Here is a 27587-nt window from a genome sequence, read left to right on the forward strand (position 1 = left end):
GTTTTAATTTATTATCTATAAACATTTTTTCTAAATTCCAAAATCCGAATGATATACATTCTATATCATTTTATATATTTTCTTAGACTTATATACATACAAACGTAAAAATAACAAAAAAGTTATTATTTTTACTATCCATTTATTTATTTAAGACATTATTTTTCAAACAATCAAGTCATTGTCTATTATATTCTACGCTTTGAAGGAGATACTCTCTCTGCTTGGGATTTTTAATTATTATTTTGGCATAGTCACTCATCATTTTTATTCCTCTCTCTGTGATAGCCAAATATTATGTCTATAACTTTTTGCTTTTATGTACTCTTCATTTCCTGACAATGATGCAACAGGCTTTTGAAAACAATCTGCCCCTTTATTCAGTATGGGTAAAAAAAGATGCAATTCTGGGGTAATAATATTATCTAAATTAGTTTTTTCAGTTATAATCTTAAATATAGGTTTGCCTCTTCTAAACCTGTCATGTTTTTTAGTCGAATATAATTTCAGGGCCATATATCTCTTTTGATAATTCAGCAAAACATTACTGAATTAGAGCAAACGAAATCAACTCCTGCGTCAAATACCATATGTGATTATGTATATTCTTCTTGACGACCTCTGCTAAATCATTGTCAATTGCTTTGAATAATAACATATCGGTTAAAATTTCCAGTAATTTACAGGAGTAGTTGCTGCTGAAGTAATCCACATTGCCGTATAAAAATAGCTAGGAATTTGTTCATCCTATTCAGCTTTTTCATTGTACGTTTATCATATTTGCTTTCCTTAATAAATAAAAATATGTTTTGGGAGTATATATTTATGCCCATTCAACAACTGAAATTATAGTGAGTTCTGCCTTTTTTTATACATCTTCTTTAAACAATTTCTCTATTTTTCTTTCAGGCATAATCTTTTAATAGTGAGGCTTTTTGTATGTTCGTTATTGAAGTTACCCACTATTGTCCTTTCTAGTATTTAACCCAGGGATTTTCAAGATACTAAACTTTCCAAAACAACTTTACCCAAACTGAGTCTACAACTACTTTCAGTATTTGATGTCTACATTCTAGATAAAATAATTTGATGTCTACTTGGTTTTAAGCTTGGTTAAGCTTAACGGCTCCCTTATGAATGACACTATTCCTGGAGGTGATGTCAAAAAATAGGGCAGTGATCTTATCTGTGAATTTTTATGTCTCTAATAGACCTATTGGTACATTGGCATGGTATTCTCCTGTTGAGCTGAAAATCATTAGCACTCCCAACAGTTTTCTTTGGGGGTATCCGTGTTGGATCCATGAAAATCTCTCAATATTTTGATATCCCTGTGGATCTCCAATGAATAATGGCCTCCATGTTTAATTAATTTTATGTCGTGAGATGGTCCTGTTTCGAAAAGTAGTTGATGGTGATACAAACAAAATATTTAAGTTAGCCCAACCGGAATTTGCACATGGCAAAAACAACGACTGTTAATGTGATGTCAGATAGTCCTAAATGATCAGCCGTATTGATATTATTTCATATTTCATAATTTTTTGGGGGGTTAGTCATTTGCAGCCTAAATCACTTTTTCCAAGTGATTTCATTAATCTTAATTCATTAATAAAAACAAACACTAATTTCACTAGTTTATTAATAACTTAATGCAATAACTTCCCGTCTTAATTTTAGGTTATTTGTCATTGAAGTCTAAGAAAATTTATAAAATTATATTTTAATTGGTATTAGAAAAATGATATTAAAATAAGAAATTGAGATTGTATAATCTTTTGAAAATATTATTATTTTTTTTTTTAAAGTATTATTCGAAAATTGTTATATATTAGTTTAATGTAGTTTTTGGCATTCAATGGTGTGTTTTATCTTTTTAACTTTTTGTCCAAAAGCTACGCAAAATCATCAAAAAAGATTGTTTGGAAAAACTCTCAGGCCGATGAGGCAGGGTATAGAACATACTTAGGTCCCTAAAAATGATTTTCGAGGGTTTTTTTACATCTAAAAGCATGGGAAAAATGCGGAAACATAACAAAATTCAAAAAAGTATCTTTTTAAATAGGATTATGAGTACGTGTACCAGACTTTGATCTTGAAGGGGGGAGGGCTCCGCGCAATCAATGTTCTTTAAATTAATTTAAATAAATAAGTCATTTTTAAAAATAGATAAGATTTTACTCCTACCACTTGTTGTAATTAAGTCATTTGATGCAAAGTCTATACCAAAATAAAACCCTTGGTGTTGCAAGAATAAGTATGTGGCACAAACAAGGTCTGTTGTAGAGGGACATAGGGGGTACGTTTACCAGACTTTGTTCTTGAGTGGGGGTTCTGCAAAGTAAATGTTCTTTTAATTTAAACAAATAAGCCATTTTTAAAAATAGTTCATATTTTATTGACCTTTTCACAAAAAAGGATTATTTAAAAATGTAAATAAAAATTGTTAAGTAAAAAAGAGTGATTCAATGAAATATCCTCCACAAAAAATAACCATTTCAAAAAAAGTTGTCTGAAAAAAAAAATTAAGAAGGAAAAAAAAAACAGCCTGTAAATACATATTTGTTGCAGACCCCACAAATTATAAAAACCACATTGGAAACAAACATATGAGGGTGGTACTTTATTGAGTGGATTCAAAGTTTAGAAAACATCATACAATAATGGTATATTTCCATGAACTTCACTTGGTCATGGATGTAAGTTGATTCCAGTGGCTGTTGATTTCATTAACTTAATAGAGCATATACAATAAGCCACTTTTTACTATGTACCTAATTTTTTCAGTTTTTTTTATTCAATTAGTGCTAAAGCCCTGTCCACACGGCAATGATTCTAAAACATTGTTGTATATCTTTCATACAGATTAAAAAAAATTAGCGTCCAAATGAAGTAAGAATATGCTTCGCCGGAGCAAGTTAAGATTGTTGATGTATCCAATTAGAGTGTTAATATACAAATGTGCTAGGTAATTTTGTCTTAAACCATTTTGCCTTAGGATATTTTACCTAAAAGATATTTCGCCTTACTATATAAATAATTGCTCGATTTATAGGGGTTTTTTTGTTTGTTATTTTTGGTTAAAATTGATGTTCTTTTGAAATTTTTAAATCAAAATATGTATGTAATATAAAAATAATAAATGATTGTTTTCTATATGAAAAATTAATGGAATCATGTCCCAAAATTTCAATGCATACACCAACAAAAAGCTCAATATGTAATATAACCAGAGACAAAGTAGTTAATAAAATCAGTGTAAAAAGAAAAGCAAAAATAAATTTACACGCCAATGAATAGCATAGAATGATTTCTTATAATTTCTCTATTAGTAATAATCATTAGACATGATGGATTATTCATATTAGAAAAAAATCATGGATTGACGAGAAATATAATATGAGGTAAGAACTTAATTCCATCATTATTCCAAGAGAAAAATAACATTTAAAACATTTCATAGTAAAAAATATTACATATTTTGATATAGAAAATTCAAAGGGAACATCAATTTCAACCAAAAACCAGAAATAATACCGTATAAACTTCATTTATTTATATAAGAAGGGGAAATATCCTTGAGGGTAAATAGCCTTATGGCAAAATGTCCTAAGACAAAATGTACTATGGCAAAATAGTTTAAGGTATAATTACCGGGTACTATACATATCTCCATATACATACACTCTCCACACGACAACGCGTAAACGGCATAATCCTTCTCTTTCAAAACGTTTTCAATGTTACTGTGTGAAGAGGACTTTAGTTTTGTTGATATGGTTTGATTATTTTAATTGGTAAGGGTTTACTTTTTAGATAAAAAGGAAGTATTTTAAGAATAGTTTCTTAAAAAGATTAACTTTTGGAGTAAATGAAATAAAATCTTGATTCCGGAAAAATTTACTATTGCAGAGCCCATCAGGGCAGAAAATCTTAGAGCAATACTATTGACGGCTGCAGCAAGATATTCATCTTATGTTAATCAAGATTAAGAATATTGGTTTTACTTGCTTCGATAAAAGTTGAAAGATATGTTTTAGTCAACTAATTTTACTAATTTTTATAAGTCCATAGCTACTAACAAAAAAATTGAATTTTTTGGAAAAAAATGATAAAAATTTCAAGTGATTTGCAAAAAATTTCAAATATTAAATTTTCTGGAATAAAAATTCAAAAATCTAAGCTATTTAAAAAAATCAGGTTATTTAGAAAAAAAAATTGACGAACTAATTTTTACCATAGTTCCTCAAAAAAAATTAGTTTTTTTGTAGAAAAATTTAAAATATTAATTTTTTTCGAAAAAAGTTACAAAAATCCTTAGTGTTTCGAAAATATTGAATTTTTTGAAAAAAAGTTTTTGCTCTGCTGCATAACTTTCCCCAATGAGGAAAAAAAATCTAATAAAAAGCAAAAATTTCTTAATTTTGTGAGGGGAAAGGGCTACAACACTTTCAGTCTACCGCCTCCGGACGCCCCTGGTTTATGTTTTCTTTCCCATTCTTTTTAATATATTTATATTTTGGTGGTATTTGGGCTGGAAATAGTTATATTATTTCTTTTCTTACGAATTGAGGGACTTCGTAATAGGGTTGAATGTTACAAATTGAATTTTTATTTGAGTTTTTGATAAAAAGTTTAAAGTGGTGTGATTAATGTTATCTAAAATTAATAAAAAAAGTTGAGGTATGTGAATATCTTTAGGTTTAGTATTACACAGTGGAGGGTTTACCCACACCAATAAAGCCTAGTGAGGCGTCTGCTTTAGAGTTTGACATTAAATGGTGAGAATAAATTGGCCCCTCAGCTTGAACTAACTTCAGACTCACGTGGCTTTTTTAAACAAAATAAAGTTTGTTTTTGGTCGGTTACATGTAAATGATATTGTTGATAGCAGATTTTAATTGTATCATTGTAATACTCTTGTAAAGGATGATTCGAACATTCAAAACAGTTTAGAATCATATACAGGATGCAAACTCTATTTAACAGCAAACATGATTCTTTTTTGTGCATAACGACCTTGATTCAAATTTCATAAACTGATTTTCAGACCGAATCCCAACAATTGAATTCAAATTAATCTCCTCAACGCTTTTTCCTGAACCAATTAGGAAAAAGTTTCTTTGTTCTAGTGTAGTTATATTTAGTCTCATGTAAAATGATACAGGATAATTTTATTTATTTTTCAAAGTACACACATATACTACTTAATTTGATTGAAGACAAACAAATCATTTGTTTTTGGGTTTTTATGTGGGCAATAAAAAAGATCTAATTATATGGTACGTAGTTACAATCAAATAAATTACAGTAATTAATTGATTCATCAACATTTATAATGATTTTTTTTTTTTTTTGTAATTTATAAAATTTAAAGAATAATGATGTGAAATGTGTCGAAATCGCGCCGAAGGTAAGAAACAAGCTCGGAAAAATGTCGCAAAACATATTTTAATATTGATAAATGACATTTCTGCTGCGAGAAATCATCAGGCCCGTGACAACGGATGTGGAGAAGGATTTGTTGCATATCAATACAGAAGCAAGTGCAAATGATTGGAGCCCTCTTTAGTAGACAATATTGATTTTCAGAATAAAATAATGATCAATTCATAGATTATATGTATTTAAAATGGGCCATTTCAGGACCAATATAAGTTACTTTAATCAAAGGAAGGTTCCAAAATACAGTTATTATTCTTAAGTATCTGAATTCATCCCAAAAATAGTAATAATACCCCTATTTATTGCCTCAAATACATTTATGAAATATTGAGATATCTGAATAATAAAGTAGAAAAAAAAATTGGACTTCCCATTTTTTTGAATTTTTTCCATGACTGTTTTTTTGTTGATGCAACACATTTTACCCCCTCCTCTGACTTACATATGTTTGTCAAATTAACAATATGTTGTACAAAAAGTTGTTAGTATAAAAGATGAAATTATGTTGTCATACATTGTAACATTATATTATCAAAAACAATATTTTTTTGTCAAAATAATTTATGCATATATAATAATATTTGTAGAATTATAATGTTAATAGCCCTTGAAAAGCTCTTGATTGAGATGTTAAAATGTGAAATATCAGTAAATTGAATGTCGTCAAAGGAAATTGAATTGAAACTTTGGCTTTCGAACATATTGGTTAAGTTAATAAAAGGTTTGATAGAGTAGTAGCCAATTCTTTTGATCCAAGAATCCATAATTGTTGGGTTATATTATGACTATAGTTTAAATTTTGGTATAGAAGGGTCCCATTTATCATATAATTTGTAAACAATTAAACATATAGCACGTCTGTGAAGAGATAATGAGTTTGAGACTCCGTACAATCCTTAGAACCCGGAACGAGAAATAAAGCGTGAATGGGATAAAAAAGGAATTGATATAATATCAAGACACTGGATGCAATCTATTCTTCCCCAAGACGGAGTTAGAAGTACGGAATAAAGGATAAAAATCGTGAGATTTTGATTCAAAGCTTATAAGTGAGGTTTCTCTTTCAAATTTTTACAAGCGGTAATACCTGATATTGGCAGGTAATTAGGTGTCTGCTAAAAGCCAAACTTTGCTTTTATAATTAAGAAGATAACTCCTCGATAAATCATTACTGTTACTCTCCGCCTTTTATAAATACACTCTTACGTTGCTACTCTATTCTGATATGTTCTCTCCCCAAGAATGAAAGGAAAAAAAAAAAAAATGAAGAAAAAAAATGATGTGATCAGCAAGGGAGAAGTACTTTAGTTTCTAAAGCAATTAATGGATGTCCTTTACCTAGACATCCTCGTTGCTAAACCTCATTACATTTCACATACTGTATTTTTTATTATATATAACAAAAACAGTGATCCCTGTTTACAACATGCTCGCTGCTACATACAAAACTTGTTCAATATTTCATTAATTCGACTACATTTTAATTTTTAAATTTAAAATATTCATCTTATATGCATTATACAACTTCTTGAACCACCTTGTTGGATATTCAAAAATTTGCTATAAGCAATCAAATTTTCCATTAATATCTTTTAATTCAGAAAATTTTGAAGCAACGACTGTGGAAAGTGTAGAATTTTCCATAATTTTGTTGGTCAGGTCAGTAGTTTCATACAAACCAGCTGGCACTACTGTTGCTATGGCAGTGGGAAGACGTTTGATGAATGAAGTTGATAAAATCGAATATGTTATTAAAATAATGGAAATCGTCTAGTCCGAGCCCTATGTAGGCATTGTTTTGATTATCAAGGAGACAAAAATAAATGGAACAAATTTAAAAAAAGTCTATTAAAAATAATGGATTTAATTTCACTAAAGCTATTAATTTTTTAATTGGGTTGACGGAACAGATAAACTTCATACATCAAGTATTAAGCAAATTGTGTGGTGCATCATGTTGGAAAAGGAAGCAGGATATCCTTCCATAAGGCATCACAATATACGTGACTAATCTGTCGCTAACATACCTCATCTCATCTATATCAACTATGATGATCAAACAACAAATGTGTAAATCCAAAATTGAAGATAAGGTTTGGTATGGCTGGTGTGGGGACGAATCTATTCTTGACGGCTATGAAAATTTAAACTGGTATAACACAATGTTTCATGCGGAATTGGAAGTAATTTTTCAAGCATTGCAAGCTTTTGTTGAGATGTTTGTCCGGTGGTTTTTCCTACTGTTACTATGACTGCGATAGATGGTCTATCAAAAAAAGAGAAGCCTTTAATAGAAAGCAAGAAAGGAAATTGGCTGAGATTGACAGATTGAAAGCTTCTGTAAACATGTCATGGGTAAAGGACCATAACAATTATACGGGCAATGAATATGTGAATGCACTTGCTATAATGGGATGTAAAATGACTGACAAATTGACCATGAAAGTCTAACTGGTCACAGTAAAAACTGAAATAAGAGAAAAAAAAATAATTATGTCTGCTTGAACGAGTGGTGTGGTGATTCAAATTGTCGGCCGACAAAGTACTTTTTTCCTTGTCTTTCTGAGGAATAGAAAATATATAAAGAGATAAGAACATCAATTATAAAGGTTGTTATGTTTTTGACTGGTCCCTTGAAGGAACGATGGGCTTGGTGAAGGAATACTCATGTAGGTTGTGAGGAGAAGAACTAAAATCTCCTGTACATCTTGTAACGGGATTTCATGCCTTGGAATGCATGAGAAGAAATTTAAAGGGTTTTAGTCGAGATCTGCAGTGAAACAAGAAAGTCATTTTATTTTTGATTGATATAATTATTGCCACTGGTCTTTTTGGGGATGTTTTTATAGAAGTTTGTGATTTTGACAGAAATCGTGAACTGTCGTAATTATTATGTGTGTTGACTTTTACTTTCAGAGATGATCGTATTTTAATTGTGGTGTTTTTTTTTTTTTTTTTTCTCTGCCTAGAATTTGACACTTTTCACATATCAAGCCATCATCATCATCATAATTAGTGCTAGCTATGTATTAGCAGCCCTATTTTTGGAACAAAATTGAACATGATGTATTATGTGTTCATCAATATAGAAACAACCCATATTGATTTTTCTAAAAATTGACTGTTAATTACATTAATATTCTTTGGCGAATTATGGTAAAATTCTACACAAAAGTTATTCTTTGTAACTCAAAGTATGAAAAGTTGATATACTTTGCTCGAAAGACAATATCGGGGCCAATATAAGAGTCATAAACCAAATAAAGGTTTTTAAACTAAAGCCAAAATTCATACCTATCTTATCTCATACCAGAAATTTGATATTAAACCTATAATTGACTCAAACACAATGTATAGTAAATATTGTGCGTATGTTTAAATACCGGGCCAACCCTTATTATTTACTCATCACTATTATGCAAATTTTGAGAGGAGCGCTCCTATTTGAACCCTTTTCATGATTTTTGTTCAAGATTGTATTTATGTTGACACACCAAATGTATGGTTTGTTAAATAATTTGGTACTTTTTTGAAGGAACATAATTAATGTTTCTTGATGAATGATTGACGTCAATAATCGTAATTATATAGCAACAACATATGAATACATTTTCTTAATAAAGAAAATGTATTGTATAAAATTGAAAAAATAATATATTATTCAATTCTCATTTCAAAACTTTATTCTTGATCTAATACTAGGTTTGTTTTTTTATTTCGCAGTATCCTGTTCATTTAAATAACGGAGCATATATGGAAATTTCTAAGAATTTTTGAGATACCAATATAATGCAGATATTAAATATTTTGTCCGATATATCATTTTTTAGATTTTGATCCGAAACATCAGATAAAGTATAATATAAACCTTTTTACTATTAACAAATCATCCAATTGACCATTACGTTTGTTTTTAATTTTGATATCAATTTGTCACTTTGAGTCTCACAAACACTTTGTTGCTACATTGTTACTTTGTAGATCAAGTTGTTAATCCAAGATCTATAGGTCCAAGGTATTAAGGTCTTGCTCAAAAATAAAGTCCCCTTAGGGGGGTGACACAAAATTTGCTTTTAATATAGATTTATATCTCTGTTTAAGCCTAAAAAGTAGTTAATAAAATAAGCGCTCAAATAAATATTTTGTAAATATTTGAATTAGAAAATAAGCCCATTTTCGATTTTTTAATTGAATAAGTAAACATATAAATCTTTCTAATTACTAATAAATTAATGGTTTAAGTAAATCCAGATTCCGTATAATTAAACTTTCTTTGCTTTATTGCCTATTTTCTAAAGAAAATTAATTATGTAAACATTCAAAATTAATTTTCTTTAAAATACGAAAAAAAATGACTTAAAAAAATATGGAAGACAGGGAATAGTTCTAACCCCTTTTAATTTGGGCTCAATAAAATAGAGCAGATTAGAATTACATACCAACATAAGTGATGCGTAAACATAAAAGCAATCTTTAAGAAAAATTAAGAAAAGTAGATAATCTTAATTTATTTTTTTTACTTCAAATATATGTACACTTAGTACAATATAGACTCTTTATTCAAATTTGTGGAATTAATAAAGATACTTAAGAATATTAGTTAGACACTTATCTTAGCCCGATATGGCTTTTTGAATAAAATTTATCAATATATATTTAGATAATTAATTAGATAATTGTGACTGATGATGGGACGATTTAAAAAAAAAATGCCTATTCCGATGTGATTTTAGTAAAATTGACGATGCTAATTCGAATTCTTTAATATTATAACAACTATTTAAAAAATGCCATTTTTGCTATCAAGGCGTCCAAAGGATTATATTCTTAAAAGTGTGGGGGGGGGACTTTTTTTTCTTTTTTTTAATTAAAAAATTGATAACTATTTACAACAAATATAATTTTTTCCATTTTCTATTTTTGAAGTGATTCCATTTTAAAATATTAAAATTATTTACTCATCGTAAATGGATCACTATATTTTTACGATACCGGTATCTGATTCCCAAGAAAGGTGTCCACTCTACTCCCTTGTGAGTTCTGGTAGTTTTCTTCGGATGAATTCTCCTCCCATCGTCCATCGTGGAATTCGATCATATCTTAAGATGAATGATCAAGTTAGAAGTATCTTCCTTCGATTTCATTGATCTTCTTTTTACACGGCATGATACCATGAAATTGGCAATGAAATCGGAAGTAGTATAATGTTAATGTTGCCTATTTGGTGGAACAACAAAATGGTACAAAAATTCGGAAATAACAACCTTGTTACGTTGATAACCTCGCAGAGTTCGGATAAATATTTTTGGATTATACTTCTGAAGTACTTCCCCTTTCACACTAAAATGCTTGTTAGATTAATGCTTCGTGGATATTTCGAATTTAAAAAAATTAAAATATTTGTTTTTTTATACAAATATTCTCACAATTGTATATTTTCATTGTTTTATCGAAATTTTTTAGTTGTTGGTTATAAATTTATATTTTTAAAAGTATTTAAAATAACTGCTTACTGTTTTCCTGATGTTTACAGGGTATAACAGATATATCTGGACAAACTTTAACTTCCTCAAGGTGAATAACGAGGGTTAACAGCTATTTCTGAGATATTCATAGTCTAAGAAACTATTTGGTTCCGACTTTTGCAGTTGAAAAATATCAACAACAACTATAGAAACAACGCAAAGAGAGATAATTTCTGAATTAACTAGAGCAAGAAACGGGTCCACTGAGAACTCCAAAACTACTGTACACCATGTTCTAAAGCGCATGAACGAGTCGGGTGACATTGCAAAAGGCCCCAAAACGACAAAAGGAGGAGCCCCCACATTCCCGGTCGGTACAAAGAGGTCCGTTGTGCGGAATACAATGCAGCCCTTGTCTAAACTATACTAAGAACGATGTCCTTCTCGAAGCAGAAGACTCCCTTTCATCGTGGTACTCGGCGTTGTCTTACAGTGCCCTTCTCCTTCTGGCCAAAGCAAAGGCTTACCATAGAGGACTACCTCACCAATTGAATGAGAAAGGTTGCGGTCAAGCACCAGTATTTGTCCTAAAATTGTCCATGATATGTGCAGTGAGAGGGAAAGGCTAGTGCCAAGTCAAATCGCTCAATGAAGACCTTGAAGGCCAGTGTCGGGTTTGAGGCTAAAAAGCTAGATCCCACATATTTCAAAAACGCCTGTGCCACCTTCAGGTACATAGTCCAGCACATGATGGTGGTTAACAGTGGTGGATTTCCAGAAAATTAAAATGAAAATACATTTTAAATTGCAACTTTTATGTTTTTGAACCAAAAAATTGTCAAACTACTCAAATATAGGATTCTAAAACTTATGATTAATGTATGAAACGTATGGTGATACACTTTTTGGTATAAACAATTGTTGGACTCGAGTTATAACTATTGAGTTTGGTTCTATTGAATGTTGTGTCAATTTCAAGTTCGAGTAAATTAATCCGACTCCTAATTTTTTTTTCTTTGTCAAATTGATCAAATCAAAGTTTCAGGCCCTCAAAGACTTCAGGTGCCTTATGTTTCTCTTAAGTGTTTTGTATTTTAAAAGTTTGGTATTTGTGATAATGTTTTGTCAATTTTACTCTATGTTTACCTTTCAAATTACAGAGAAGTACAATCTTTTTTTATTCCTTTACTTGATAGTGTGTATTAGTTCATTTCTGGTAATCTTGAATACACTAATAATTTTTCAAAGGCTGTTAAAATGTTCGTTTTATAAATAAAATATACATAATCAAATTAATGATTTCGATCGTTATTTTCGTCTTATGGATGTTTAAACAATACTTAATTTTCAACCAATTTAGATCAAATATATATCCAGGAGAAAAAATCAAAACAGTCGCTAAAGTGGATTTAGATAATCATAAAAGTTGTTATATCTATCAATTTGTGATTAAATAAATATGTTAACATGGAATTATCGCAGTATGAATATGATGCATCAGTTATTATTTTAGTGTTGAAACATATCAAACATAATACTCACAAATAATTGGATAAATTGAACGACAAATTTTTAATTTAGATGTGCTTGCTTTTCATATTAGTTTACATGAGATCGATCTTCATTCATTAATGACAGAAATACTTCAATGTTCTCTAAGAATTAGGACAAAAGAAGTGATCCAAGATACATTATTCTCAACAAAAGATGCTCGATTTCCAATATCTATGGGAATTATGGCAGATTGAAACTTTATCCGAACAAGAAAACCAAACCAATCTAAGCATCAAAAGAGTAAAGTAGACGTCTTCCTTGGGTGGGGAATCATATCAATCCATATATAACAATTGAATATACTTAAGAATTGAAATTATGATGGGATCCAGTCACGGAGAGCTTCGAATTTAAATATTTCCAATATATGATTATTTATTACGGGGTCCTTATAAGTTATTGAAATCGTTTATAGTAACATAATTATGTGGTGTGATTGTTTGTACATCCCATAAAATATAGGATCACTTAAGAAATAAAAAATCGAACAAAAATCTTTAAAGATACATTTTTGAGTAGGGGCTTTAAAAAAAAATATGGAATACATTTCTTTGATATTACTTATCAATATGAATGATGAATAACTTATAAAGGCCTAAAGAAAAGAGTGTCGTTTTTTCATCATTTTTCACTTTAAAAGAAAGAACCTAAGTAACTTGTTAAAGTTCTCATAACCTGGCTAAATACATTGGAAGTAGGAATTCTCAGTCTTATATAAACAACTTTGATTATTGAAGTCCTTTAGTTTACTACGTAATCCAGCCTGTTTCGTTCGCTTTGGACAAGAAAGAAGGTATATTAAGAGACAAAGACCATCGTTCTATTGCAATTTCAGATTGCTACAACTGTATTGAGCTTTACAGTTTTCCTCTCACTCTCCAACGACTCGACCATTGACTACCTGCCCGAATCCTTTCAGTGGTTTCGTTGCTCCACAGTCAACCACCTCTTCTTCTTACACATTCTAGATCATAACGAAGTGGAAATCGCTGATCTAGCTTAGTATTGTCCAGTATGAATAGTCCATGTCCCACTATATCTAAAGATATTATAATTGATAACGGAGAATTAAGTGATTAGCACTTTTTCCATTCGAACCGCTGTCATGTTTGTTTATTTTTCTTTTATCATCATATATATTATATTAATGATAGATATTATATCAGTTTAAATTGTTTTTTTCTAAAGTTTATAAAGTCCTTCTTTTAAAACTCTTTATTCATCAAAAGTTTCAGATTCTTTCATTATTAATATTTTTTTTATATTATGTCGGGAACTTCAATACACTACGTTTTAAAATTTGATTTAAATATTGTATTAGACATATTGTGGATTAAAAAATATATATATATTTAGGATACAAAAGTGAATGCTATTGTATTAATAAATAAATAAGAAATTTCTTCCAACTAATAAATCATAAAGTTTGTTATAACAAACAAAATATTGTTGTATAAATAAGTTTTTATGAATGTCACGAGTGTTGCTTTAAAAATAGAAAGAAAATGGTTTCATGTTGACTTTGCCTTTAAATATTATCCATTGTTTCAACCCCAGCTTTCCTAATAAAATTATATTTTGTTTATTCTTAGGAGGAATATTGATTACAGTTATTAGGCATCGATCAACAGGCACAAACTTTGCTTTAATGATATAGATATGCATTATGTATTCTCAAATGATTTTTAATATAACGTATTGTGCTTAAGCTACACACACTCGTTGATAAACTTTATTTAAAGTCATATTGATAATTTTGTATTTCAATATATCGTGGGGTTAGTGCAAATGTGATGTAAATGAGCATTTACTCCATCTGAGATATTTCATTGTAAGAACACTTACTAATTGAATAACTAATTAAGGTCCAGTTGTTGAAATTAATTCCTATTTTGATATATTAAAGCATCAAGAATGAGTTACAAAACAAAACAAATTTGAGCTTTCTAGCTTACGCCCAAGTCGAGAACATGACACTTGAACGGTATCGACGAATTTCCATTTGTGCACTCTAAGTAGTTGGGCGTCTCTAGGACCCCCGTCTACGCTGAAGAGGAAGAAAGGATCTGTCAAAAAGGACAAACTGGACATAGAGGAGTTTAAAAAAACTGCCCAGAGCAATCCCCTCAAGTTCATGATGGCTCATGAAAGAGATCTCAGTGTTTCACAATAGACTCTCCAGAGGGCTATCAAAAAAGTTGTTGTAAAGAGTTTTGTGAGGGTGAAAGACAACTTTTGACACCAGCAATGAAAGAAACAAAGTAAAAAGATTATATACGGTCACAATAAGAGGCCATCAAATTTTGAGAGGTTAATGTAGCTATTTTTTGGGGTGTACCATGCAACTGACGCAAAATCTACTTAACTTTCATGTACGTCAATATTGCACTGTAAACTTTTGATACGCTAGCAGCTACATCACTTTGCACTGCTAGAACCAGCCTGAAAACTTATCGCTCATAAATATTTATCTTTTAAAATATGTTCTGTGTTGCTTATAAATTAGAATAGAGTAATTAATATTGAAATATGGTTATGTAAGTTACGCCACTCTTGCACTAACTACACGATATATACACACCTTTCTTTTTATAATATGAAGCACTAGGCAATTTAAAAATTATAATATACCTTAAGATAAAATTATATAGAGTAATACCTCGAAATACAAGTAAATTTCGTTCCTAGACTGGATTTCATATGTCAATGTAATTTATGCCAATAGAAATAACTAAATAAAAAAAAAGCATGAAGTGACTCTCTACCAGCTTTTGTACTAATAAAAATCATATGTTGTAGCACTCGTATCTTAAGGTACTGTTGCTTTTGTTTATATCCTTTTCCATGCCTGAAGTTCATTGCTTCTTGTTTTGAACGTTGACTGATTAAATTCGAATGAGCTCTTATTCAGCCAAGAATTATTAACTTTATAAAGTAAAATTATTCAGTATGAATGTCGGAATATGGGAAATATAGTTCCCGGGTGCACTATATTTAGGGTTCCATGGTGTTAGTCATATCAACATATTTTGATTTATTAAATATAAATGTACGGTTATTATTGAATTATTGCAGGCATATGCATATGGAATCGAACGTGTGTATTGGGTACACTGTATATACAGGGTTCAGAAACAAAACGTGGACTGAATGACTGATTTTAGAAAAGTGTCAATAATTTTATTTTTTACTAAATAATTTTGAATTTTTTTAAACAAAACTTTGAGACACGACCATTGTGAACATGTTCACTCAATATAACCGCCCTCAGCAGCAATTACAGCCTCCATGCGGCGGTGACAATCCTTGCGGGATTTGATGATGAACTTATTTGACAAGTTTTTCCACTCCTCCACAATGGCGGCCTTGAGGGAGTCCACGTTTGGGTGAGGTGTCCGGTTAGTCTCCCTATCCAAAGTGCCCCACACAGCCAAATCCAACGGGTTCAAAACCGGTGAAGATGTTTGCCACATGTCCTTGGCCCAAAAATCAACAATGTTGTCGGTGCAGAACTTTTGGGATTTGGCCAATGTGTGTGAGGGTACACCATCTTGGGTCCACACATAGTTATCCTCTGGGTAGGTGGCCTTAAGCCATGGTAGTATGGTGAACTTCAGCATCTTTTAGTAGGCCTCCTGGCCTATTTTCTCCCCAGCCTTAAAAAAGAAGAGAACAGCACATTGTCTATAATCTCTGACACCTCAATTTTGGCATCTAGAAGTTTTGTGATCCTCTGCCATTTTGCTTCTTGCTCACTCAAGATGAAAGATTTGAGAAATGTTTGTTATTGTTTACTTATGCAAAAACGACAGGAGATTCGGAATATGCAGGAACAAATTAGAAAACCTCTCTATTTTAATTACATAATTAGGATTTATTAACAGTACACGTTTTGCTTCCGAACTCTGTAGTGCTTCGATATATAAATATTTTTGATACAATAAATAATAATGTAATCGTAGTAATGAAATATTTTATGTATAACGAGGGAAATGTTTTTGTATTTTATTTTATTGGTCTCTTATGTATATTAATACAATTCACGTGTATTTTCACCATATGTTAAACATTTGAATTAAATATAAATGCTGGTATGTTATATTGAATTTTATTTTTTTATTGTTAAAAGCTCTAAAGATTTAAAGTACTCAAGTCATCCTAACATTTTATTTATTTTTTAACAAAACTCTTATTATTATTCTTTCATTCTTGAGGAGAGAATACATGAATTTCTATAAGTATTGAGTAGTTATGTGTAAAGTAACTCTGAGGATATCTTAGGGGAGATATTTTCTATAATATTAAATCAAAAATTTCTTTTATTAGACGGATCCCTAATTACTCCGGGCAATGCCGGGTACTAACATTATTTAATAATTCCATATTTTAAAAGAATAGGCATTAGTACCAACTGAAGCTTCCATAAAGGCCATAGTCCCAATATATATTTTTTTTTTGGTAGGCCATTCTGGGAATATTTTAGTAAATATTCACATTAATGTAGTAAATCTGAAAAGGAATGACAGACGGAGCCACAAAAAATCAGGAGTTATGCCACCCTGTTCCCATGGGCAATTATAGGGATGGCCAGGGGATGCATAAAACATGTCCTATTGGCATGTAAAAAAAAAGAAACGGAAAATGAACATGGTAATCCCGATAATTTGAATAATGTTTGGGAAGGTAGTAGTTTGGCTGTCATGACTTTATACCAGATCAGCTGCAAGCCACTCTTGCAGGAAGGAAATCAATACAAATTCAACTCCAGAAATATCAAGGAATATAGACTGGTATTCGTCCAATGTCGATCCTCAGTTCAACTCAGGGTCTGGCAAGGATTAACACTCATAGTTTACTAGTTTTTACTTTATACTTAGATTTTCTCTTCTGATAATCATTCTGATTAATGATAATAATTTAGGAAAATAAAAAAACACTCTTCAGATTGCCAACTGGAAAATCTCATTGGGCTTTTCAGGCATGAGTTATGTACATTGCCTATTAGTAGAGCTGTTGGAATCGTTGTGAAAGAGCGAATTTGATTGCTTGAAAGAGATTATATAAAAAAGGAATAAAAAACGTTGGTATCTTTGGGTCTTTTAAAAAATTTCTACTCAGTATGGTAGTAATCGTCAACAAAGTAATATCCCCTTACTGCTCTCTCACATATACATATAATGCCGAAGAAAACGGGCCTTTTTCATGGGTCTCTAACTACGTAGCTACTGATGTGTGGAATTATGATTCGGACAATAAAATTATATCTGACTGTTTTAGAGTTTGCTTGTGCCCATCTCGTTATTTATGGTCAGTAATCCGTCATTCCAAAACTTTCCATCACATCAACAACATAAAAGTCTTCAAGAAACGCAAGATTCGAGGAAACGAAGGAGAATTAATCGGCACATCATTCAGTTTGGACGTAGCAAAGTTATTTGTGTTCTGTAAAATCCCTGTAAATATCCTGGATCATTCCAATTTCTCCAAGGTCATTGAAATATATATCGGAAAAACTACTCCAGGTGGATGGGTTGCTAACATTTTGGCCATACCAAGATATTTGGCTACAAAATAAAAGTATCTGACCTCTTTCTAGTATTATGAAACAAGGTGAAAATATATATTTTATTGTTTGTCCTACACCATATTCAGTAGAAAGTCTTCAATTTAGTAGGTTTAAACCTGATATGGAGGAAGTAATATTTCTATACCTCCACCACATACACGCATCCCATTATTTTCATTTTGGAAGAAAACTTATCTGAGTTTAGGGTGGGGGAGGAGTCTATATTGTATCTAAGGGGCACCAGCTTGAAAATATTTAGGATACCCTGTTTTAGATTACTCATTAATTTGAAATGGTGAATGATTCAGTAACCAAAATAAATATAATTTATGTTCTAATAAATGCAAATCCATTAACAAAAAGACTAAGCGAACAAAACTATAGTGGTATTACTTAATGTACGTATTTTTTTTTTTAAGTCGGTATGTCCGTATGTACCTAATTGTTCATGAAAAACACAATGAAAATTTATTTTAATGCATATAATTCTTCTTGATACGTTAAATAATTATTACAGAATTGCGATTTACAAAAATATCTTATGCTAACTTTAATATAGAAAATAAATAAATATTAAAGTCAGAGATATTAGTTGGTAAAATTGGAGAAAATTTACTTCGCCCGTTTTTTTAAGCTGTTATCATTATGATTTAATTCCTGAGGATTGAATTTCCTTTTCTACTTGATACCCTTATATACAAAACTGTTGTGAATATTTGTATGTGGTCATAAAAGACGGAGAGTACACCCTAGGATCTATTTTGGGCTTATAATTCATAATCCACGTTTGAGTAATTCTTGCCAATGTCAATGTTTATTACCTCCTTCCCCTCCTCCTTTGTCACAGCTAATGGAACGCTATGACAGCTAAGCTGTTCCCTCCCAAAACTTCTTTCAAGTAATCAAGATTAACATGTTGGTTTTTGGTGTTTATTTTTCCAACATGCCCAAAATCCTACTAATAAACATAACTGATTATAATCATAACATTATAACCAGCAGTTTAAAAATATCCATTAAAATAACTTGATTACTATCACCATTTGAAGAATATTTGGGAAGTGAACAGCTTAGATGTTAAGTCATTTCGATCGATTATCTGCAACCCCTATGAGATGAGGAAAATAAATACTAATCCCCTCTGTTTCTAGCAATAATGAGAGAAGGAATTACCCCGATATCGAGCCTCAATTTCTACTCTGAGTCCAACAAGGGCTTACACTGATACAATCTTCAGCGTCGAAAAATAAAAAGTCCTGTGCAATTAGTGATTACTAAAGGAGCGCGATCTTCAAATTTCATTTTTTTCAGGTGTTGCTCTCTGTCACTTAGGAGCACAAGAACGAGTTAGTTCATTGTTTAATATTCATATATGCAAAACCGGATTGAACATTTGAGTGTGCAGAAGATCTGTTGCAGAGTTATAATTGTAAGTTCTTGTTGAACTCAGAGTAGAATTCGAGATCGACATCGGAGTCATTCGTGTCTACCTCCTTGTTTATTACCTTCTCCCCTTCGTTACAGCTGCTTATAGATGATATTTATAATTAAACGTTACGACAGTTAAACTGCTGCATTCTAAAATAAATTCAAGTGCATTGGATTACAATGTTGATTATTGGTTTTAACATGCCCAAAATTAGCATCCCTGATTATAGTGATAGATTCAAATAATATAACTGTCTGTTAGAACGGCTTGATTTCCAACTTTTTTTGAATTTTGATTAAGAGTTGTGCAGTATAATGGTAAAAAAATTACGGCATCAAAATTGTATTTTCCTACGTGATTATCTTTAGGTCGCACATCTCGGTCAAATTATGAAGAAGGCAAAAACTCTTTACCTAGTCAATATATATACTAAGAGGAATTTGATAATCGGCATATAGCATGCATCATATTTTTTTTAGATTTTCAGAAAGGAAAAAGCAAAAATTTTCTAATGAATTTTTCTCTTTTTACTACATAAGGTAGCTTTAGGAAAAAAAACTTTAAAAATATTTTTATTGGTTAAAATAATATCTATCATAATTAATCTATGAAAAATAAAGATTAATGCTGTATTTTAATCGTCATGGGCGAGGTAAATAACTTTTGTCTCCTGTGTAACTTTGAACAAGATGTGCTACCTAAAGATCACGTCTTAGATAAATGAAATTATGGATAGGTCATTTTCATATCATTTGACAACTCTTCCACACTACCTGTAATTTAAATTCGAAAAAAACTGTCGTTATTTAAAAATAAAAGGAGCCGCTAGTTAATATGATATTTAGAGGAGAGCATATTTGTTGTCACGACATTTCATTTGAGAACATGAACCCCACTCCGACATATCTGCTGACAGTGAATTTACTAAAATCAAAAACTAAAGTGGAATTTCTAAAATTAAGAGAAATAATTTATAATATCACATATGTCTTGCAGATTACCAACTTATATCCTTTTTTTTCTAAATGTAATCTCATTTACATTTCGACAGCTTCCAAATCTTTAGTAATTTTTCTAAGAAATATCACCTTAAAGACTTCTTTGTAGCTACAACCTGAACTGGCTTTAAATATTCACCGGGGTTTATCAATATTCTTTCACTCTTGAGTAGAAAACAACTAGTTATAATTTGCATGAGCTAATAGATAATGGAAAATATCACTGATTACTTGCTTGATAGTTATTATAGTATTGGATAAGAAGTAGAATTGAAGATGGATATTGTAGTAATTCCCGTCTATGTCCTTTAGACCGATTCAAAAATATATTTAATTTTGTATGTTTCAGGATTTTCACGCCTACTTTAAGATGTAAAAAGATTGAAAATAATTTTTTGGGTGATCTTATGTCGTATCAGGGGCGTCAGCGTGATAATATTTTGAGAGGGAGCTAAATTATAGGGTTTTATTTTTAAAAAAAACCCCAGCTATTCTCAAAAACTAAATTTTTTGGACAAAGTTTTTAAAAATTAATTTTTTTTTTTTTAAATCAATTGATATTTACAAAAATTATATTTTTTGGATTTGTGAATCCATAGCTGTCCACGAAAAATTAAATATTTGGTAAAAAACTTTCAAAATTATTTTCAATTATTAATTGAAAAAAAAATTAAGATATTACCTTTTTCGAAATAAAATTTAATATATTAAGTTTTTTAAAAAAGATTTCAAAAATCCACTGCTATTCACAAGAAATTAAATTTTTTTGAAAAAAATTTAAAATATTAAATTTTTTGCTCTGCTGCATAGTTTGCCCGAACGAATTTTTTTCGAATAAAAAGCAAATAATCCTTCCTTTTTTGGGGGATAAAGACCCTCTAGCCCATTAACTGCAAAAATCCCTGTTTATACTTATGGGTCTGACAGATTTTCCAAAATACCATTTTTGATAATTTTGGGAAGTTTTTGGGCAAAAGTGTATATGAAAAAGAAAATTAATATCTAAAGTGACATTATACTAAAATATATATTTAAATTTTGAATTCTAATTTTTTGTATTTTATTGTCAAATTATCCAAAAAATTCCCAGTACAATTAAGGTAAAAAGCTAAATGGGGGCTCGGCTGTATTAAAAATATATACTCCTATCTATGAATGTAACTTTTTTTTAAATATATACTCTCACATTTTTTTAGGAAAATAGTATTGATATATTCTCAAAAGATTAGATTCTTACCTATATTTCTAATTTAGGAAAACTTTCATTTACTGATTTAAAAATCAGATTGATATACTTTAAGGTGGAGATCTTTTTTTTTTTAATTGGAGAAATGTAAAGTTATGAAAGTTTTGCTAAAGTTTGGTTCTAATTTGTCAAAAAGAGCTAAGATTCCCATGAATTCATTTTTTTATATTTCTGCTATTAAAAGAAATTATTTTCCATATTTACAATTTATTTTTTCAAAATTATTATAAATTGTCAATTTTGTTACTTGAAGTAGACGGAAAAGGTTAAATTGCAATAAATTAGATCTTTTTCTATCTTTTTATGAACAAAAGCCTTTCTAAGCTAAATTCATCTTATATATCTTTGTAAGTGTCGAAATTAAAAACTATTATGGGCTAGATTTAGTTAAAAGTTATCATTTTAAAGCAAGATTATGTATTGGGGTTAGTTTAAAAAATATCATAGCAAAAAGAAAATATATATTTTTTTTTTCATCTAAATTTTGAATATAATGTAATAAAATTCTAGTAATTTCATTGCACATATATTTTTAAACTAAAATTTTCAAAAAATAATTTTTGCTTGAATCAAGAACATATAAACTTTTGATGATCTTCGACCACTTGGAGGAGGAATTGGAGCAGCAATTCATCAGATGTTAGTATATAATTGTATTCTTTAATGAGACCTACTCCACGCTCAGCAGGATCATTTGTAACTTTTAAATGAATGATAGTATCAAGAGCTTGTTGGTAGTCATCTCGATCATTCCATAAGGAAGGATCGCAAGAACTTTATCTTGGAAGTGCAGACATTGAAAGAGTTTCTTTGATTATTCTGTAGCGAAATCTTCCATGTTTTTGTACTTTAATTCATTTGAGAGTAAAGAACGGCCTTTCTTGGATTTCATTACTCAAATTCTGTATGGATTTTATTATTTGTCTTTTTGATTCTGAACTTAATGCACTGCCAAATAGAGCTGGTCCAACAAGTTCCTCGGACGAGTACCATAAGTGCTTGGTGATAATGAGGTGTTCTTAAGGCTTGATGAGCAGACATTGAGGCTCGGAGATACACTTTCACTATAAACACACAAATATTGTGCAATCCTCGCTCCTCTATGTCTGTCAATTTGAGTTATGAGCGAAATATTAATTTTTAAGGCAGTAAAAAACTTTTGATAGGCATTGGGAGTGGTGTATAGCAACAAGGGGACATACATTTTACAACTTGTGGATGCACTCACCAAGGAATATAATTACTAGGCTAAGGAATTCTGTAGAATAGTGAAGAGGAAGATTTGTTTCGATACATTTCTGCACATAATCAAGGGTCTCTTGTCGCACATCTTCTCCAAGACTAGCTATTTCACAATCTCCAGTTCCAGTATCATACTTATATGTATTAATGAATGACCGTTTTTCTTGAGATATTTTGAACATCATGAGAAAAAAACGCGTTGTCTATTTTCCATTTAAATTGCATAAAAAGCGCACAATGTTTTTGTTCCTGATAAAAAGAAAAAGGGGTTAGTTGTCGTATTGAAACATAATGAGCATCTATTAGCATATGTTTGTTTTAAAAACAGATTGTAGTGGGATGGGACGAGACCAGAGAAAATTGCAAATATTTGAAAAAACTACGAGTACAATATTTTTAAAAATGAGGAATTTGGCATTTGAACCACATTTTTAAAATTTGGGAATGTCTCAAAATGGTGTGAGATTCCGTAAAATTAGCCCTAACGTTTCATTCCGAATATCCCTAACAATATTTTTGATGTAGCTGAGGAATTCAAATAAAATGAAGCAGCCTAAAGGATGGGCACTCTAATGCATGTTATTTTATAGGTCTAGACTAGTCCAATCGTGATTTGGAGACTAAAACGCCCCTTTTAAAATCTTAATTCTTGAAGCTACATATTATTACATACAATATGCACCTAGGTAGACATAAATATCCCTTTTAGACATCTATTTATCGAGTCTTAATTAAATGAATGTAAAGAAAGACTTAATTTATAAAGTCAATACACATTAGAGGGGATCTCAAATGTTATTTTATATTCGTAATGTTACATAGTCAAAAGTGTGCCTTCTGGTGAAATAGGAGGAAATATAAAGTTTACCCGTATTGATCCATGTTTAGAGAGCTTTTGCACACCATTTAAAGTGATATTTTTACTTGAAAATGGTCAATGTAAGTCAAAATAGAGCATATTTAGTTATAAAAGTCATTTGCGGCATGTTACAAAAAAGAAGCCAGAAATCAACCTGATAACTCAGACAATTTAAAGTATGTTTTGAAATGAAGTGGCTTAGCTGTTATCCCTTTTCATTAGATCAGCCACAAGGTAGGAGGGGTAGAAGGAAATAAATAATGACATTGACAAGAATTACTCCGATGTCTCAATAATATTCTGTGTCTAACAAGGACTTACATATATAACTCAGCAAGTAATTCTGTGTGTTACTCTCCGTCTTTAATGAGCAAATGCAAATGTTCAATCTCGTTTTGAATTAAATTGTATTTAGTAGAAAAGAAGTTGACTCCTATGGAATGAAATAGTATTGATAACAGCTTTGGAAAAGAAAAAATACTCTTTTGTTTGGAAATTATAAAAACACAAGCAAGCTAAAAATTCTTAACAACTAGCATCACTAAGTATACTATAATAAACTGACGGGAGTACCCGGCGTTTCTCGGAGTTATTTGTTAAACAATGTTAGTCAAGGTATATTATCCACATTCATATCTTTAATTTTTTTAAATGAAAATTAAAATGTATTTAAAACTAGCAAAATGTAACTGACGTTGCTCAGGCGATGGAGGGAGCGGGAAAAATATTGACAATGGTCAATGTTATTTTCTTTTCTTGTTTGAGCCCCTTCGGTGCGGGGAGCAACATATTATATGAAATGTATTTTGCATTTTTTTAAAATGTGTTATAAGCTTTAAAAAAACATAGCAACATATATACATGAAAAAATTTCTCTAGATGAGAAGTGCATTTTTTATTTTTGTCGAATTTAAATTAGCCAAGAAAGTTGCAAAAAACTATTTTGCATTAATTTTGCATAAAAAAAGTATATCAAAAGAATAGGATTTATTAGCATTGTAAAGATAAACACACAACCAAAAACATTTTTTTCGTACATGCAAGCACAAAAAAACGATGGAGAATGATGACATCGAAAAAATAATCCTCGATAACTAATCCATTTTAGTAAATATTGTCAAAATTATGTTATAAAATTTTCCGGAAAATGAAAATTATTTTAAATTTAATAGAATCTTTAATATTATGGTCAAAATGCATCCTTTTGTTGCATTTTTCTAAATAGCGAAAATTGACGTTTTTGTAAAAAAAAAATAAGAGAAAAAGAAATATAAACAATTAAAAAATTATTCAGAAAATAGCCCATATTACAGTTAAACATCAATTTTTGTATAGAAAACGAGTTTTTAAACAAATTTATACTAACTTTATTTTATTAAAAACAAACAATATTACATTGAAACTTCATTTTTTTATACCTGAAAAAAAAAACACAGAAATTTTCACCGATTTCTTTTTTTGTCCATGACTTTTTTGATTTTGAATAAATTTAGGAAACGTTTTTTTATCGTTTAGTTGTTTTTAAGACACAAGACACTTTGATTTATAACTCCCCCTCTATATGGTCTCCTTTTTTGGTTTTTTGGATATAGAATAAGCCCCCCCCCTTATATGACTCCTCTAAAATTTGTATCCCTGTCTTAGCCTGACCAGGCTAAAAGATGAACTCACCCAAAGTTTTAGCCTCCTAGGTCCAACAGTATGGGCACCCAGAAATGACACACGAACACACAAACTCTATTATTTCGCGGCAACGTATATTTTGTACTCAATTTTGCGCAATTTTCATTGTAAATCTTTTGAGCGAGCCTCTTTTCAGCGCGGATCCTTTCAGCTTGCTTCTATTTTGCGCGGTATTATTTTGGCGTTATATATATATTAGATTATAATTACTTTCAATCAAAAGGAATGGATCGTATCATCACTAAATAATCGAATAAGAACAATAAATATCAACATGTTGTTGACGTGGAGCCCATTCTGTTTACTTCTTGTAAGTAGTATGTCTGCTTTGAGCCTTGGAATAGACTCTCATATTTTGCCAGAGGAGTCTGACTCCTCAAGCAACGCAATGGTCAATGGGGGATTATCTCTTAGTGGTTCGAAGGAAGAAGTTAGGAACTATTTATATCTGCTCCAAGGGAACGTGTTGGAAAAGCGGAAAATGTTATTGATCTTCAAATGTAATGAGACCTAAGTTTGCTCTACCCTAACGGATTAAGAGGAGAAAGGGAGTGCGAGGTGAGATGATGGAAAGGGGGGTTAGAAACTGGCGAGGAAGAATGTAATAAATCACTATTTGGCAGGACTGTGGATACACGCTGAGGATTTCGAAGATCAAGCCCTACTTAACATATAAAAATAGTTGGAGTGGAAGTGCTTTATTTTATTCTGTATCATCCACAGTGGAATAAACTAGCGAATATTGCCTTATAGTGAAGAATTCTAACTTATTAATTGAATTATATTATATAATTTTTGTTTCTATATTGAGCTTCCTCCTTTGAAGTTGGTAAATCGCCTAGTGAGGTGTTGAAGAGATGAGAGATGTGGATAAGGCTTGATGGCCAACTCTGTGCACTAAGAAGATCCCTGATAACTTCTACTCTTATCTGAATTTAGTAGATCTTGGTGTATACGAATAACTCCTATATTATTGAGTATACATATTACTTGTATTCCGCCTCTAAGGGATGTTACGGGTCAAAGATAAGAGCCGGTACTTCATTTTTTAACTCTAGTATTAAAATATCTCCTCCATCACTAATATCCTTTAACTTTCTACAACCAACTTTATCATTCAGTTTTTACATCAGCATAGTGCACTCAGGTATATCATACTTAACACAACAAAAAAAATTAATTCTGACTCTTCTAAGATTTGGTGCTTGATGCAATGTGTTCGAAAAATGGATACTTAGGAACTTTTTGAATTTGTTTATGACTTGATAGCAATTATACAAAGATTCATCAAAAAATATACTATAACGGAGGTTTAGCTTGTTCTCAGAAAAAGGTGCAACAAAACCGTGCTCTTATTTTGTAAATTTAGGTTAAATCTGCATATATATACTTAAATCTTTTTTTTTTTAATTAACTATTTCCCGAATTACCAACAAAATGACTCGGATTTTATATATGTTGTGGAATTGGATAGATTCAGAATTGCATCTATTACTTAGAATCGAATAAGCCCTATATTATTAAATTACAATAAAACACAAATCATGCGAGTAATCTTACTTTGTTAATTAAAAGTATCTAAGTAAAGTTTTGTACTTCATAAGCAATAATAAGTGTACAACTTTTTTATTTCTATTTTTGATAGGACGTGACAATGGCTCGACTAAATCGAAATGGACACGTTGTCACTCTGTGTTCTTCACTCCTTCTTAGCAATTTATTTTGATACACCGCCAAGTCCGGATTACGATCGATTTCCTATCGATACTGTAAAGGAACCCATCAAAGTACAAATGCATTGATCCCCTCTGCGTTATAAAAACTCTATAGTACAGATTTTGACTTGAGGATGTGCCTTGAGAATTGGATAAAAAATTAATAATTCAATTATTGTCTATGTTTTACGTCTTCGCTTCAATTTATTGTGAATTACTAACATCTAGTGATTATATAATAAAAAATATAAAATATTTGATAAATAATTAAAACAGGTTATTTACTTTGACTTTAAAGGATTCGTATTAATCATATAACTGGACTTATTCTTATTAAAACATTATTTATGAATAACGGTAATTACATTTTATCTGTATTAAAACA

This window comes from Lepeophtheirus salmonis, chromosome 7, assembly GCF_016086655.4.
Source record: "Lepeophtheirus salmonis chromosome 7, UVic_Lsal_1.4, whole genome shotgun sequence".
Classification (NCBI taxonomy): domain Eukaryota; kingdom Metazoa; phylum Arthropoda; class Copepoda; order Siphonostomatoida; family Caligidae; genus Lepeophtheirus; species Lepeophtheirus salmonis.